Source organism: Lactuca serriola, chromosome 5 (assembly GCF_051521515.1).
Source record: "Lactuca serriola cultivar US96UC23 chromosome 5, Lser_US96UC23_V15, whole genome shotgun sequence".
Taxonomy (NCBI): domain Eukaryota; kingdom Viridiplantae; phylum Streptophyta; class Magnoliopsida; order Asterales; family Asteraceae; genus Lactuca; species Lactuca serriola.
In genome coordinates this window covers 234,861,413-234,876,008 of record NC_136412.1, presented here as the reverse complement: position 1 = coordinate 234,876,008, position 14,596 = coordinate 234,861,413, and the positions used below count along the sequence as shown (strand labels likewise).

The 14,596-nt window shown below is 35.8% G+C and overlaps 1 protein-coding gene across 1 annotated transcript in view; it reads right to left on the bottom strand.

Moving 5' to 3' along the window:
* Positions 1-12,553, bottom strand: part of LOC145050276 (uncharacterized) — a 48,879-nt gene extending 36,326 nt beyond the window's left edge. Inside the window, exon 1 of the mRNA XM_078998553.1 lies at positions 11,955-12,553. The gene's annotated coding sequence lies outside the window, so the exon portion shown is untranslated. The remainder of the gene's footprint in view (positions 1-11,954) is intronic.
* Positions 12,554-14,596: the final 2,043 nt, after the last annotated feature.

Sequence of the window (14,596 nt, the reverse complement as noted above, 5' to 3'; positions counted from 1 at the left end):
ATCATATCAGTTGTTGACGCGTGAGATCACGAGATCGATGGTGTTGCATGATATTAGGCCGATGAGCCTTCAGTTATTGGAGTCGATGCGTGTACTTGAGCGGGGCGGAGATGGTGTCTTTCGGGTACGACCAGATGACGTAGCGGACGAGGAGGGTGCCGTCGAGTCATAGCTGAGACGGGTCCTGCGGCGTAGACTTGCTCCTCAGGGAGCGCAGCAGGGACCTGAGCCGGAGATTGATATGCGTTACTTAGCTCGGCGCATTGACCGTATTGACTTAGGGGTTCAGAACCTTGGTGAGTACGTTGCACACGTAGAGAGACAACAACAGTGGTATGGGGATGCGTTGACCGCATTCTTTGCCTACCAGGGGTTTCAGTACTTGGTTCCTTTTCCACCACCATTCCAGCTACGACATGATGGGGCCGGTACTTTTGGGACACAGCAACATGATGACGGAGATGATGAGTGATTTAGTTATCCTTTTTATTTTTGTGTTATTTTTTTTTAGTTTTTTTTGTTGCTTAGTATTAGTATTTTTATTTGGTGTGTAATTAAGTATAATTTAGGGTGTTTTACTTTTGTTTTCCATGTTGATGCTCTTTGGTTGTTTAGATCTCTACAGAATTTTCACCCTTAGAAAGCTGCCAGTAAGTTCAGCAGCTAGGTCCGACTGTTGCTAGAGAGAGCCGTGTGAGTTCGAAGATTATAGTCAAGACCCACAATTTGTCATAAGTGTGGGGTGCATATTGATTTCGTGAGCGATTGTTTAGAAGATTGGCATTTTTACGATATTTTGACTCTTATGATATGGATGAGCTGTTCCCACACCATAGAGTTTTATTTCGATGCGAGGAAGAAGTATCATCCCGGCTGCCACGACATGGTTGACACTTTCCTATGTTGTGGGGGAGTTTTCATCGCGAGCAAAGGATGTCATTCTTGACGAGACGACGTGGTCGACATTTTCCCACGTCATGGTTATTACAATTGCATTTGTTTGCGATCTTTTGCACCACATTTTCGAAGTCGGCAGTCTTGATTTTATCGGCAAATTCAGAAGCAGCAGTTCCAGTTTTCAGTTTTTCAACAATATTTGAAGCAACTTGTAGCAGCCCCATTCGATCTCGCCACAACTACCCCAGGGGAGTCTGTTCCTTTTTCTCCCTTTTTATGTGCTTAATTAGTTTTATGCATACAATGAGGACATTGTATGAAATAAGTGTGAGGTAGAGGGTCGGTAAAAGTAAATAATGAAAAAAAAATGAAATAATAGTTTGGAAATTGCTTGATTTAGGAAATTTGAAAATTTAAAAACTTGAAATAATAGTTTAATTTAGAAAAATCTAGTGATAGTTTAAAATTTTTGCTAATCTTGTATGAGATGATCCGATAAGAACTCAAATGTTTAGTTGAGCCAATACACGTTATAGTGCATTTGTGGCCTCCCTTATTTTAGTGAAATCATGGAACAAAAACATAACCCTGCTTGGTTTGAGGGATGCAATATGTTTAGCAGCCTAAACCTGAAATGTATCCAGGATAATTATTATCATTAACCAATAAAGGTTGAAGTTGAGCGCCCCTGCTTAAGCATGTAGGTTTTGAGTGAAAAAAGTGAGGTACATGTAAAAAAAAAGAAAAAAAAAAGAGAATTGCAAGAAAAGTTTGAAGAATTTTGGAGCAAATAAAGTGAAGTCAAAAGATCAAAGTTCTGAATTCAAAAAGTTGAAGATACCAGACATCAAATCAAACAAGGTGGTGAATTCAAAGAAATCAAAGATCAAATTATCAAGAAAGTGAAGAATTCAAAAAAGCTCCATAGTGGTATCATAAGTTGTAATTCTAGATTATGTATGCTTGGGTTGCTCAACCAAAAATACCTTGAGGTTAAGAGGTTTTCTGAGGATGGATTCGGAGGGTTGCATAAAATGAGCATTGTTCAAAAGAAGTGGGCGAGTGTTTATGAAGATTGTGAGTATTTAAAGTATGGGGGTACTTTAGGAAAATTTTAGACACAAATGCATGCGTTGCGGTCTTGACATAATTGCTGAGTTTTAAAAGGATTGTTTAGTACGATATTGGTAAAATAAAAGTAAATTTGCTTGGGGTCAAGCAAAGGCTAAGTGTGGGGTATTTTGATATGTGTATTTTTATATATTTTTTTATGCATTATATCTTAAAATTTTGGCCTTTATTATTCTCTTTTAGAACTAAAAAGTACTTATAATGCTTTGAATTATGATTTGCAGCTATTTGTTGTCAATAGAGCACAAAAGAAAAGACAGAAGCGGAAATTGGGCTTAGAGGCTAAAACAAAGGAAAAAGACTGAAGGAGCCGTTTACGCCTCGCGTAATTAACTAGTACGCTAAGCGTAACAGCCAAATACGCGTTACGCCCAGCGTAAACTATATGTACGCCCCGCGTAATTGCTTGCATTCAGATTTCCTCATCGCGTATTAATCTTCACTACGCCCAGTGTAATCCGACTTACGCCCAACGTACGTAAGTCGGTTACAAGGGTTATAAAAGGCGATTAACAGCTAACCAGAGGGGGGGATTCGACTTCTAACCTAATTTAGTCGATAATTAAGTTCTGTTAAGCCGTTTTGAGGGTCTAGAAGGCGGCCGGAAGGCCGTTAAGCTAACGGGAGCGAAGATCGAAGGGTTGGAGAGCGGATACATGTCGGTAATCGTATGGGTTGTTAACGTGACCATGTTTAGCATTCCATTGTGATACTATTATGTGTTTACTTTCTGATTTAGGTGTAAAAACCTTTTACTTTTGTTTATGATTGAATGAAACCTTGATTATTGGACTAATTGCTATATTGAATTGTTTGTTTATGTTTAATTTATCTTGCCAAGCTTGTTAAAAGATCCTTACGTGTTAATGATAATTATTTGCTGTTAATTGTCAAGTAAATTAAGTTGTATGAACATCTGCTTTATTGCTTTTGTCTTATGATTTTGATGACCATCGAGATTATAAGTCTAGGAACAACGAATGTGAAACTAGGATTAACTTGGGAATAAGTAAGTTAATGTGTGAGCCTTGTTTGATGACCATCAACAAGAGGTTAATTGAACGACCAATTTGATTAACTATATTTACAAGTCTTGCTTGATACGAACTGAACACTAGGAAGCATGTTAGTTTAATCAACTGATCACTGTTTGAATTGACTTGTTTGCTAAAGCATTAGTTATAGTGAACGCGAATCTAATCATTTTAGGAATCGGTGAACATGAATAAATGAATTTGTGTATGCAATTGTCTATGCTTTTAAGGTGTAATTTATCTAAACCAAAGTACCTGAAGAGATTTGTTTTCCTATTAGTTTATCGGGAGTTGTCAATTAATTGTTCGTTTGAGATTTATTAAACTACTTATTTATTCTTTTCGTGTGACTTGTAACCTATAATCAAATATTTTAAATTAATTCACCACCGTTCCCTGTGATCGACACCCGACTTACCTAAGCAATACTGTAATCTGACTAGGTACACTGCCTATAAGTGCATAGTTAGTCTAAGTTTGTTAGGTAATAAATATTAAAATTAGTGGGTACTTTCGTGCACATCAAGTTTTTGATTTTGATATGTGTATTTTTATAAATTTTTTTATGCATTATATCTTAATATTTTGGCCTTTATTATTCTCTTTTAGAACTAAAAAGTACTTATAATGCTTTGAATTATGATTTGCAGCTATTTGTTGTCAATAGAGCACAAAAGAAAAGACTGAAGCGGAAATTGAGCTTAGAGGCTAAAAGAAAGGAAAAAGACTGAAGGAGCCGTTTACGCCCCGCGTAATTAACTAGTACGCTAAGCGTAACAGCTAAATACGCGTTACGCCCCGCGTAACTGCTTGCATTCAGATTTCCTCATCGCGTATTAATCTTCACTACGCCCAGCGTACGTAAGTCGGTTACAAGGGTTATAAAAGGCGATTAACAGCTAACCAAAAGGGGGGATTCGACTTCTAACCTAATTTAGTCGATAATTAACTTCTGTTAAGCCGTTTTGAGGGTCTAGAAGGCGGCCGGATGTGCACGAAAGTACCTACTAATTTTAATATTTACAACCTAACAAACTTAGACTAACTATGCACTTATAGGCGGTGTACCTAGTCAGATTACAGTATAGCTTAGGTAAGTCGGGTGTCGATCACAGGGAACGGTGGTGAATTAATTTAACATATTTGATTATAGGTTACAAGTCACACGAAAAGAATAAATAGGTAGTTTAATAAATCTCAAACGAACAATTAATTGACAACTCTCGATAAACTAACAGGAAAACAAATCTCTTCAGGTACTTTGGTTTAGATAAATTACACCTTAAAAGCATAGACAATTGCATACACAAATTCATTTATTCATGTTCACTGATTCCTAAAATGATTAAATTCGCGTTCACTATAACTAATCCTTTAGCAAACAAGTCAATTCAAACAGTGATCAGTTGATTAAACTAACATGCTTCCTAGTGTTCAGTTCGTATCAAGCAAGACTTGTAAATATAGTTAATCAAATTGGTCGTTCAATTAACCTCTTGTTGATGGTCATCAAACAAGGCTCACACATTAACTTACTTATTCCCAAGTTAATCCTAGTTTCACATTCGTTATTCCTAGACATATAATCTCGATGGTCATCAAAATCATAAGACACAAGCAATCAAGCAGATGTTTATACAACTTAATTTACTTGACAATTAACAGCAAATAATTATCATTAACACGTAAGGATCTTTTAACAAGCTTGACAAGATAAATTAAACATAAACAAACAATTCAATATAGCAATTAGTCCAATAATCAAGGTTTCATTCAATCATAAACAAAAGTAAAAGGTTTTTACACCTAAATCAGAAACTAAACACATAATAGTATCACAATGGAATGCTAAACATGGTCACGTTAACAACCCATATGATTACCGACATGTATCCGCTCTCTAACCCTTCGATCTTCGCTTCAGTTAGCTTAACGGCCTTCCGGCCGCCTTCTAGACCCTCAAAACGGCTTAACAGAAGTTAATTATCGACTAAATTAGGTTAGAAGTCGAATCCCCCCCCCCCCTCTGGTTAGCTGTTAATCGCCTTTTATAACCCTTGTAACCGACTTACGTACGTTGGGCGTAAGTCGGATTATGCTGGGCGTAGTGAAGATTAATACGCGATGAGGAAATCTGAATGCAAGTAGTTACGCAGGGCGTACATATAGTTTACGTTGGGCGTGATGCGTATTTGGCTGTTACGCTTAGCGTACTAGTTAATTACATGGGGCGTAAACGGCTCCTTCAGTCTTTTTCCTTTGTTTTAGCCTCTAAGCCCAATTTTCGCTTCAATCTTTTCTTTTGTGCTCTATTGACAACAAATAGCTGCAAATCATAATTCAAAACATTATAAGTACTTTTTAGTTCTAAAAGAGAATAATAAATGCCAAAATATTAAGATATAATGCATAAAAATATATATAAAAATACACATATCAATGAGCCTATCACCAAACGTCATCTCAAAGCGGTAAACGACAAGCTTGATCAGCTGTTTTCCTCCTCTTCCTCTGGAGCTTATTCAGACGCTGCATTAAAGGCCTTGTTCTCTTCGGTCGTTGCTGAACATAGTGCATCATTGTCTGCTGCAGCCAAGGCTATTGAAGCCTCCACTTCCCAATGTCAACAGGCCTATCGTGTTGTTGATGCCTCTACTAAGGAGTGCAAGGAAGCGACCGCAAAAGTCGATAAACTAGTTTCACATGCTCACTTGTTTCTAAATTCCTTGCAGGCTGCTGCTGCCAAGAATGCTGAAACTGTCAACACTTCAGTAGAGACTCTTCAACAGACTCTTCAATCTGAGTGCTCGAAGGTTGAAGCGGCATGCCATGCTATTGAACAAGCTAATGAAACGTTCCATGCTAATGTCAACGAACGCTTAACTCAACTGCAAGCGGACTTAGCTATGGAAAATCGGATTATGGATGAGCTTGACAGAATGTACAGCCCAGCTTAAACTGCAAATATACAAGCTACGAACTGCTAATGTTGAGATTGATGACCTCAAGTCAGAAAGGGAGGTTATCCGGAGTTCTGCTGCAGATGTTCACTCCACCCTTCTTCATCTTACTGAAGGTCATGATCCACTTATAACTATCACCATCAGAAGGCATTTGGCAGACAACCTCAGACCGGCACTGGACGTTCTCAGCCGTATCGAGGGTGTTCCGGTGACCGGGGTCCAACCGCAACAAGGGGGAGAGAAAGACTCAAAGCAACCTCCTCCATCTAGCTCAAAACCAACTGCTGAACCGAAGGGTAATGAAGCTTCGGTCAGTAACAAATATAAGAAAAAGAAGAAGATTGGTGAAGACGATACAGACAACGAAGATGATGTCTATGTCGACATTCCCAAGAAGCCTGTCCCGAAGGTTAACACTTCTGAAAAACAAACTGAAGAAATCACCATGAAGCAGAGAGCTGAGCTAGAACAAAAGCGAAAGGAGGCGGAGCTCCTAGAGAAGAAAAAGGCTATGTTCCCTGTATGGACAAAAGATTCGCTTCAAAGGTGTGCAATCGACGAGCCAACTGTTCTCTGGCTTGAGCCAATTATGTCCTTTGGACTTGACAACTCCAAGGATACATAGTTCGACATGCCAATCACTCGAAAGGCATTCATCTTCCACTGCTTCAACTCGACTGTTGCCTTTCCATCTCCTGACCCGAAGGTAGACAGGGATCTTCTGGAGTTTTACTTGGAGTTTGCTCAACCCCAATACCTGACCTGGAACTCAAAGAAGATAACTACGGTCAAGGTGATGAAGCCCTATTCAGCAGGGAAATTTATCAATGTCAAATTTAGGGTGACTCAAGGAACCGAAGGCTCAGTCTACCATTTTACCCTTGCTGATCTACCAAACCTCAACCCCCATGACTGGATACTCCTCAACAACATTCTTTTGTCAAATCCTCAGGAGTATCAGCTAATAATCAATCATGTCAAGCGTATGCTTGTTTGCTACATACATGAGGTAGCGAAGATAGACCAAGAAATTGCCTCTACCATACACAAGCGACCAACGATCAAACCCATGGGCAGAGCTGGCAATGTCAATACCATGATCAAGGGGAAGATAGATTCAAAGTATCACACGATCATGTTTCTCAGGGGCGAAGGTCAAAAATGTATGTTCGCTCTTGTTGACAAACACCTCTTCTCGACGTCTTTTTTTGAGCATATCTTGGAGATCATACAGAGGTGCGACCAGAACAGTGTTGCTGATAAGAAGCTGTTCGTCGACATGCTGAAGCGGTACATTCTGTTCCGATAGACTCTTCTTGCCATTATTCCTAAACTGTTTAAAATTATAAAGACGGTGAGGCCTGCTCAGAAGAAATAATCTCTCGCCTCATTTGACGCTTAAGGGGAGATTGTTGAGTCTATTGGATTGCGTCATGGGCTCGGTCCATAGCCTAGTTTGAATGTCGGTATTGGGCCTGTCCAGCCGTGCATAATTTTGTATTAGGGTTTAGTATTTAAGCTGCATCCATGCAGACTTAGAGAAAAAAGGCTTTCATCGTTTTGATTTTATATTCTCTGAAAAACCCTAGCTCGCCTCTACAACGAAAGTTCTTCATCGAGCTCTGCTGAGGCGTGACTCAGTTTTGAATCATAAACATAAGTTTGATTCTGTTTTGTGTTCTTTCTTGTATTGTTCTTAACCTGTTTGATTACTTTTATCGTACTTGTGAAAGATCTAATCGATCTAAGAGTTTTTGAGCTCATCAGAGTGGTAACAACATTCTTACTTTTGAGACTACTTTCAGTAGTCCTCAAAAGTCCTTAAAGTTTGCTAAGTGTGACCTCCTCCTTGTTCATATGATAGGTCATGCGGAACTGATCATAACAGGAGGGTAAGGAGTGTAGAATGATATCTATTGCTAACTCCTCATCAAAGTTCACATTTAACTGTAGCAAACGGTCCATGAATCATTGCATTTTCTGTAGGTGGCCTGTTATGGACTTTCCATCCTTTATTTTTGTTGTTATCAAGGAGGTGATGATTTCGTACCTTTCCTGACGAGCACTCTGATGGTATCTTTCCATCATGTCCTGGTGCATCTCATAAGGGTAGAAATCTTCATAGGATTTTTGGAGTTCTGTTGTCATGGTAGCTAACATGATACAAGATACCTTAGTGACATCCTTCTCATGGGTAGTGTACTTAGCAATCTCCTCTGGCATACTCCTTGTCCTCATAGCGAGTGACCATCCTTATGTTTTCAATCCAATCATTGAAATTAGTCCCATCAAAGATGACTCTCCTACAAAGATTCATGAGAGAAAAGGAGCCAGTAGGGTTTGAGCCAGAAGCATTGTTGGAAGACATCTGAAAAGGAAGAAAGACAAGTTTAGATTAGATAAAGAGTCCTTAATAAGACACTTAAATGAAATATTAAGGCTAGGACCTAACACAATATTTTATAATTTGGAAGAGGGGTGTCGTAATCCAAGCTACAAAATATTTGAAGGTAGGTAAATGACGATTTACCAATTTCCACCATGAAAAACAAAACAGATTATTAAGTTTAATTGGATTGAAACTCCTAGATCTTTTGAGATTCAGTGAAAAATTCAATGGCATGTTTAAATCTCGATTATGCCCTTCAAGTTTGTGACTGGGATACCAAGGATCACTAACAATGTGTGAATAACTATGCAAATTAACTTGGTGCTCTTAATTTTATCACCTGATCGATGTGTCGGTTAACCACACATGCTCCATCGATCTATGATAAACCTTAAGCCACCCTTTGCCATCTTTGTTAGTCCAAGTTAGTGTGTCGGTTAACCACACACGCTCCACTAATGACTTAGCAAGGTGCAAAGTGTAATTTCATGTGTTAGCATCAATTTCACATTTTCCTAAAATAACTAAGATTGAGAATTTAAAAAGGTTTAGTTACTTTATAATTATCATTATACTTAATGAGAATTAGTGTCCTATCCTACCCGTTCGGCTAACGACCCTCCACCAGTCAAGGAAGCAGTGAGTGAGAATGGATACCCATTAAACTGTCATTTTATAGGCAGTAACCTTATACCCCTCTTAGAGATCGGCTTTGTGAATGAGGCCTACTAACGGTAAGACTGACTTATTCTTATATATATATATATATATATATATATATATATATATATATATATATATATATATATATATATATAATTATTAGACTTTTAATAATATAATAGTATAAAAGTTGAGTTTTAAACTTTTAAAATTCTAGGATTTGGAATTAAAGTATACTAAAGTGATTTTACAAAAAATCCAAAACTTGAGGGCAAATTTTGAAACTATTTAAAACCTTTCATTTCTATAACTTATGAGTTTTAATGATTTTAATGTAAAAGACTCTTGGAATTCCATAACTTGAGGACAAGTTATGAAGTCCATTAAAAAGCATTTAGATCAACAATTAAACTAACAAGCATGTCAAATAATTTCTATGATCTAACAAAACTCATAAGCATGTATAATTCATATCAACAATTTTCAAGAATCGTATAAACTTAATATAAAACTTGAAACTTTGACAATTATCTTTGAAATTGGACAAACACAATCATTACCACATCAAAAACAGGTTTAACAGTCTAAAATAAGTTTAGGGTAATGATCCTAGTCCAATTCCAGCATTGAAACTCGAAATCTGCACTTAGGGCCTCCAACTCGTCGAGTACATGAACCAGATCGACGAGTTCGATGAATTTCAACATGGACTCATCGAGTCCCCCAGTGGACTCGGCGAGTTTACTGATCAGTGAGCAGAAAATTGACTTTTTCAGCAAGTAACATCAAGTATAATTGAAAACAGGCCTAGGCTCTGATACCACTGTTGGGTTTTAAACATTCTAACACTCCTATGGTGTGCATGAAACCCTAGAAACCTTGGATCTATGTTTTCTCTATTATACATGCAAACTTTCATTTTTCCATGGTTTCATCCTAACTAGCATATCATGGGGTATATGTAATACAAAATTCTAGTAAAATGACATACCTTTCTTGTAGCTTTGTTCCTTAAGACTTTGTGAGCCTAACACCTTAAATGTGATGCCTCAAATGCTTCACACAACACCACCAACAATTGGAATAACTTGAGAGAACACTTGTTTCACAAATCGGCTGGCCCTCACTTCTTATCACTTAAAGGTGCCATTTCATGAGCTATGAGGCTTCTTATATAGTGTGCACATTAGGGTTACACCATGTAACTCATGACTTTCCACATTCCTCATGATCCATGGGTTTTAACCTCCATGGAGTATCCATGGGTCACAAATGGGTTTAGCCCAACATGAAGAACTATAGATCATAAGCCCACTTTATAAGAATGAATGATTTACCAAATCAATCTTCATTTGTTTAATTAGTCTCTTTTGATCACAAAATTAATTCCAAACTAATTCTTGATCAATACTAATTAAATAATATGATTTCATATTAATATATTATAATATATTAATAAATCATAAATATCCTCTCTCACAAAAGTTTATCTAAATTGTTTCGATATCATGCAACCCAAATGGACCATACTAAATCGGGTCAAGTACATACCAAATATAGTTATGGACTTAGAAACCTTATCTAACATTATATGTATCAAATCACATATGATTTATATAAAAAATATTAATTTTGTCATTTTTAATTCAATAGTTGATCTCATGTGTTTACTCACATATGATTATGTATAGTTGATTACATGAGATATGTGGAAAACATTTTTTTCACGTTCTTAATACAATATTTGTTCTCATGTATATAATCACATGTAAATATATATATCTAATTACATATGATTTGCATAGATAAGATTTTTTTTCCTTATAAATCATGTCTGATTAGATACATATAATCATATTTGATAAAATCTATTTAATCATGTATTATTAAAGTTAACCAAGAACAATTATTGAATCTAGAACGTGAAAATGAAACTTATTAACATAAATCATTTGTGAGTGGATACATGTGATTATATGTATCTAATCACATATGAATTATATAGACAAAATTTGTTTTTGCTATCTCGATTCAATAGTTGTTCTAATGTATTTAATCATATGTGATTAAACCATGCTATTTGCATATGATTAAGTTATTCACATGTAACTAGAACCTATTATTTACATGCCATTAATTTATTCTTTGGTTTTTGAATTCATAATTGTTTTATTTGAACCTACAACATGCTTATTATTTATACATAAGAATATACTATAAACTTGAATATCAATTTATAGAAAATAATTAACTATAAACGTAACATAAGTTGTATCATGAATGACATTAGATTTTTTTTTTAAAGATATGACATATAAAACTCTTTGATTTATTTCAAATATTCATAGCAACAATGATAAAAATGCCTAAACTCATATGTTTATTAGCTAAGAAATTAAATACTATTAGTAATATTCTTAAGTTTTAATTGAACGTAGTATAATAATAATTAATAAAAAAACATGTTTTGTTTAAATTGAAATTAATTAATATTTACTAAAGAATAATAGGTTAGTTTGATATTAAAGTAAAAACATGTGTGTTATGAATTGATATGGAAGAAAATATTTGATTTTAAACGAGTCAAAGGAATGTGTTTAAAGAAGAGGGGTAAATTTGTAAATTAATCAAAAACGACACCCACAAAAAAATATTCATCGCATGTTCATCAAACATTCAAAAAGTAGCAGCAGTGAATAAGGAATCAACAAATTTTGAATCCAAAAACTTTATCGCCGGAAAACCTCCAACTAGACTTGCATCGCTTGTCAACATAAATCTATTTGAAAGAATTAAGAAAACATATTTGATTATTCAATAGATCTCACTGCAGGTTACTTATAAGTTAAAGAAAAACAAGTTCAAAATCTGGTTTACCTTTTTCCTTATCATCGTCTTTTTTTGGATATGTTTGTGTATGTGAGTTAAGATTTGATTTCATCCAGAGGCTCTTCAAGATAATGTCGCGACGCGGTGAACAGTAAAACTAGATCGGAAACCAGATCTGGTGGCTTTCTACTTTATTTCTGGATCCGGTTAAACCAGATCTAGTGGCTGGTGAAAACGAGATCAAAGACGAGACGAGAAAGATGTAGTTTCCACTAAGGTAGTTTCTTATAAGGTGATTTTCTAGCTGATTCCAAGGAGGCGGTTCAAGGAGTCAGTTTAGGATCTAGGAAGAGGAGAGGCAGTTTAGGAAGAGGAGAGGCAGAAGGAGGTGGTTTAGGAATAGCAAAGATAGACATAGGTCTTTTCCGACAAGCTAATGTTCGGAGGCGAAGCAAGGAAGTGAAGAGGCAATGTTCCGATGACTCTCCGATCGTTTCAACGATGTTCAAGTCGATTTCCGGTGGTGTTCCGGTCGTTACCGGCGACGGTCCTCCGGTTGTCTTCGGTGTTGCAGCTTCAAAGTGAGATACCCCGACTATTTAATTGAGTGAGTAGTTAGGTGGGGCCTAGGGGGTTTAGAATAAAAAATAAGAAAAAAGAAAATCATTTTTCTTTGTAATTTTGTGTATAATAATTGTATGGTCTAAATTTGTTTTCTTTTATATATATATATATATATATATATATATATATATATATATATATATATATATATATATATATATAAAAGGGCTAGGTTATAATGTGGATGTACAACTATTGTGTGGACGTGTGGCCAGTGCTATTCTATGAGAATTACTAAGAAAATATGTTGTATAGTAATGTGAATATGTTAAACCTTACATAACTATTGTCATTTTCATGCATTCTCACTAATTTTTATTCAATTTTGTTCTAATGCATCGTTTTACACTCATTTTCATTCTTACAGAATACAATTCAATAATCATTATGACAGAATAAGAATAATAAAAGAAGTCTATAATAACCTTACAAATGATTTAATTAATGAGAATATGTGATAATGACAATAGTTTCTTAAGATTGAACACATTCACATTATTAAATAACGTATTTTCTTTCATTGTCACAGAATATCACTATCCACACGTTCGAACAATAAATATCAATCCACATTTGAACTTAGCTCTCTCTCTCTCTCTGTCTCTCTCTCTCTCTCTCTCTCTCTATATATATATATATATATATATATATATATATATATATATATATATATATATATATATATATATATAGACAAAATTGCAAAAATGGTCCTTGTGGTATGCATTTTTTTGGGGTTTCAGTCCAAACCTCGACTTTTTTTGATTCATGGTCCTTTTGGCCTAGTTTGTACGCAAAATTGGTCCCCCGACTTAAATGTCGTTAAATTTTTGCTGTTAACCTCCTCATATGCATCTCACATGAGGGTATATTTGTCTTTTCACTTTTAAAGGACCATTTTTGCACTTAAAAAAATTATATATTTTTTAAAAGTAATACAATAATGAAAAAATAAAAGATCTCTCTCTTTCTCTCTCTCTCTCTCTCTCTCTCTCTCAAAAGCACACAGACCCAGATGACGTTATGATGTTATACATCCTCTTCATATACAAATCAGTTTTCACATTCATATACAAGGAGATGTAATAGTGTTTCTGTTTACATAAAACGTCTACATAAAGATTTCTTAGCTGCCTAAGTTCAAAACTAAACACCATGCCCACTATCAACTTCACTTTGAAGTATCTACTAGAAGACCATGTGCAATCCAATTTCAATCACGAAGCAAAACTTATCTCAATAACCTTGCTCATGAGTTGAGCTATCAACCAATGCCTGCATATGCCTCCAACTTATCTCCTCTCTTGTCTCCCCATTTTCAGCCTTCTAAGCCCTAAAAACGATGTCAACATATGCCTCCAACATTGACTTCCTCCAGAAAGGAATTTGAGACCTAATCATTGCTAGTGATTCCTTCACAAGTTGTCTAGATAACCTAAATAAGAATGTTAAAAATCGTATTTCTTGACCCATTTTCAAATACAATGGGGATATTAAGCATCTGATGAGCATTAATTTCAAGTCCTATATACTCTCATCCTCAAAATCGAACAACATGAATGCTTCACGAAGAGCAAACACTCTATGAACATTCACTTTGTTCTTCAAAGCAGAGAAAAAGGCGACCAAATCAGAAGTTTATCAAGGATCGAACCCTCGATTTGTAAGAATCAGAATAAATCAATAGAATGAGAACAAATTGACAATCAATCGATAGCAATCAGCAAAGTAGAAATCGATTTTGATTTTGTGAAATTAACCCAATCGATAACCAACATCTTGCTGTTAAAATAAAGAACCCACCTGAAGAAGACGACGACGCAGAGGATGAATCCGACAAAATCAACGTGGTGGAACGGCGAACGAAGTGCTTGAGCGGGGGAAGAGGTGGCTGAAGAATGTGATGTGGTTTGAGCTAGTTGAAGTGGTTAAGAAATGAAGCTAGAGCAGCACCTGGTGAGATCGATTCCCAATTGTGGGGAAAGTTGTGGAGAGAGAGAGAGAGAGAGAGAGAGAGAGATCTTTTATTTTTTTCATTATTAAAATAAATAAAAAGGTATTGCTTT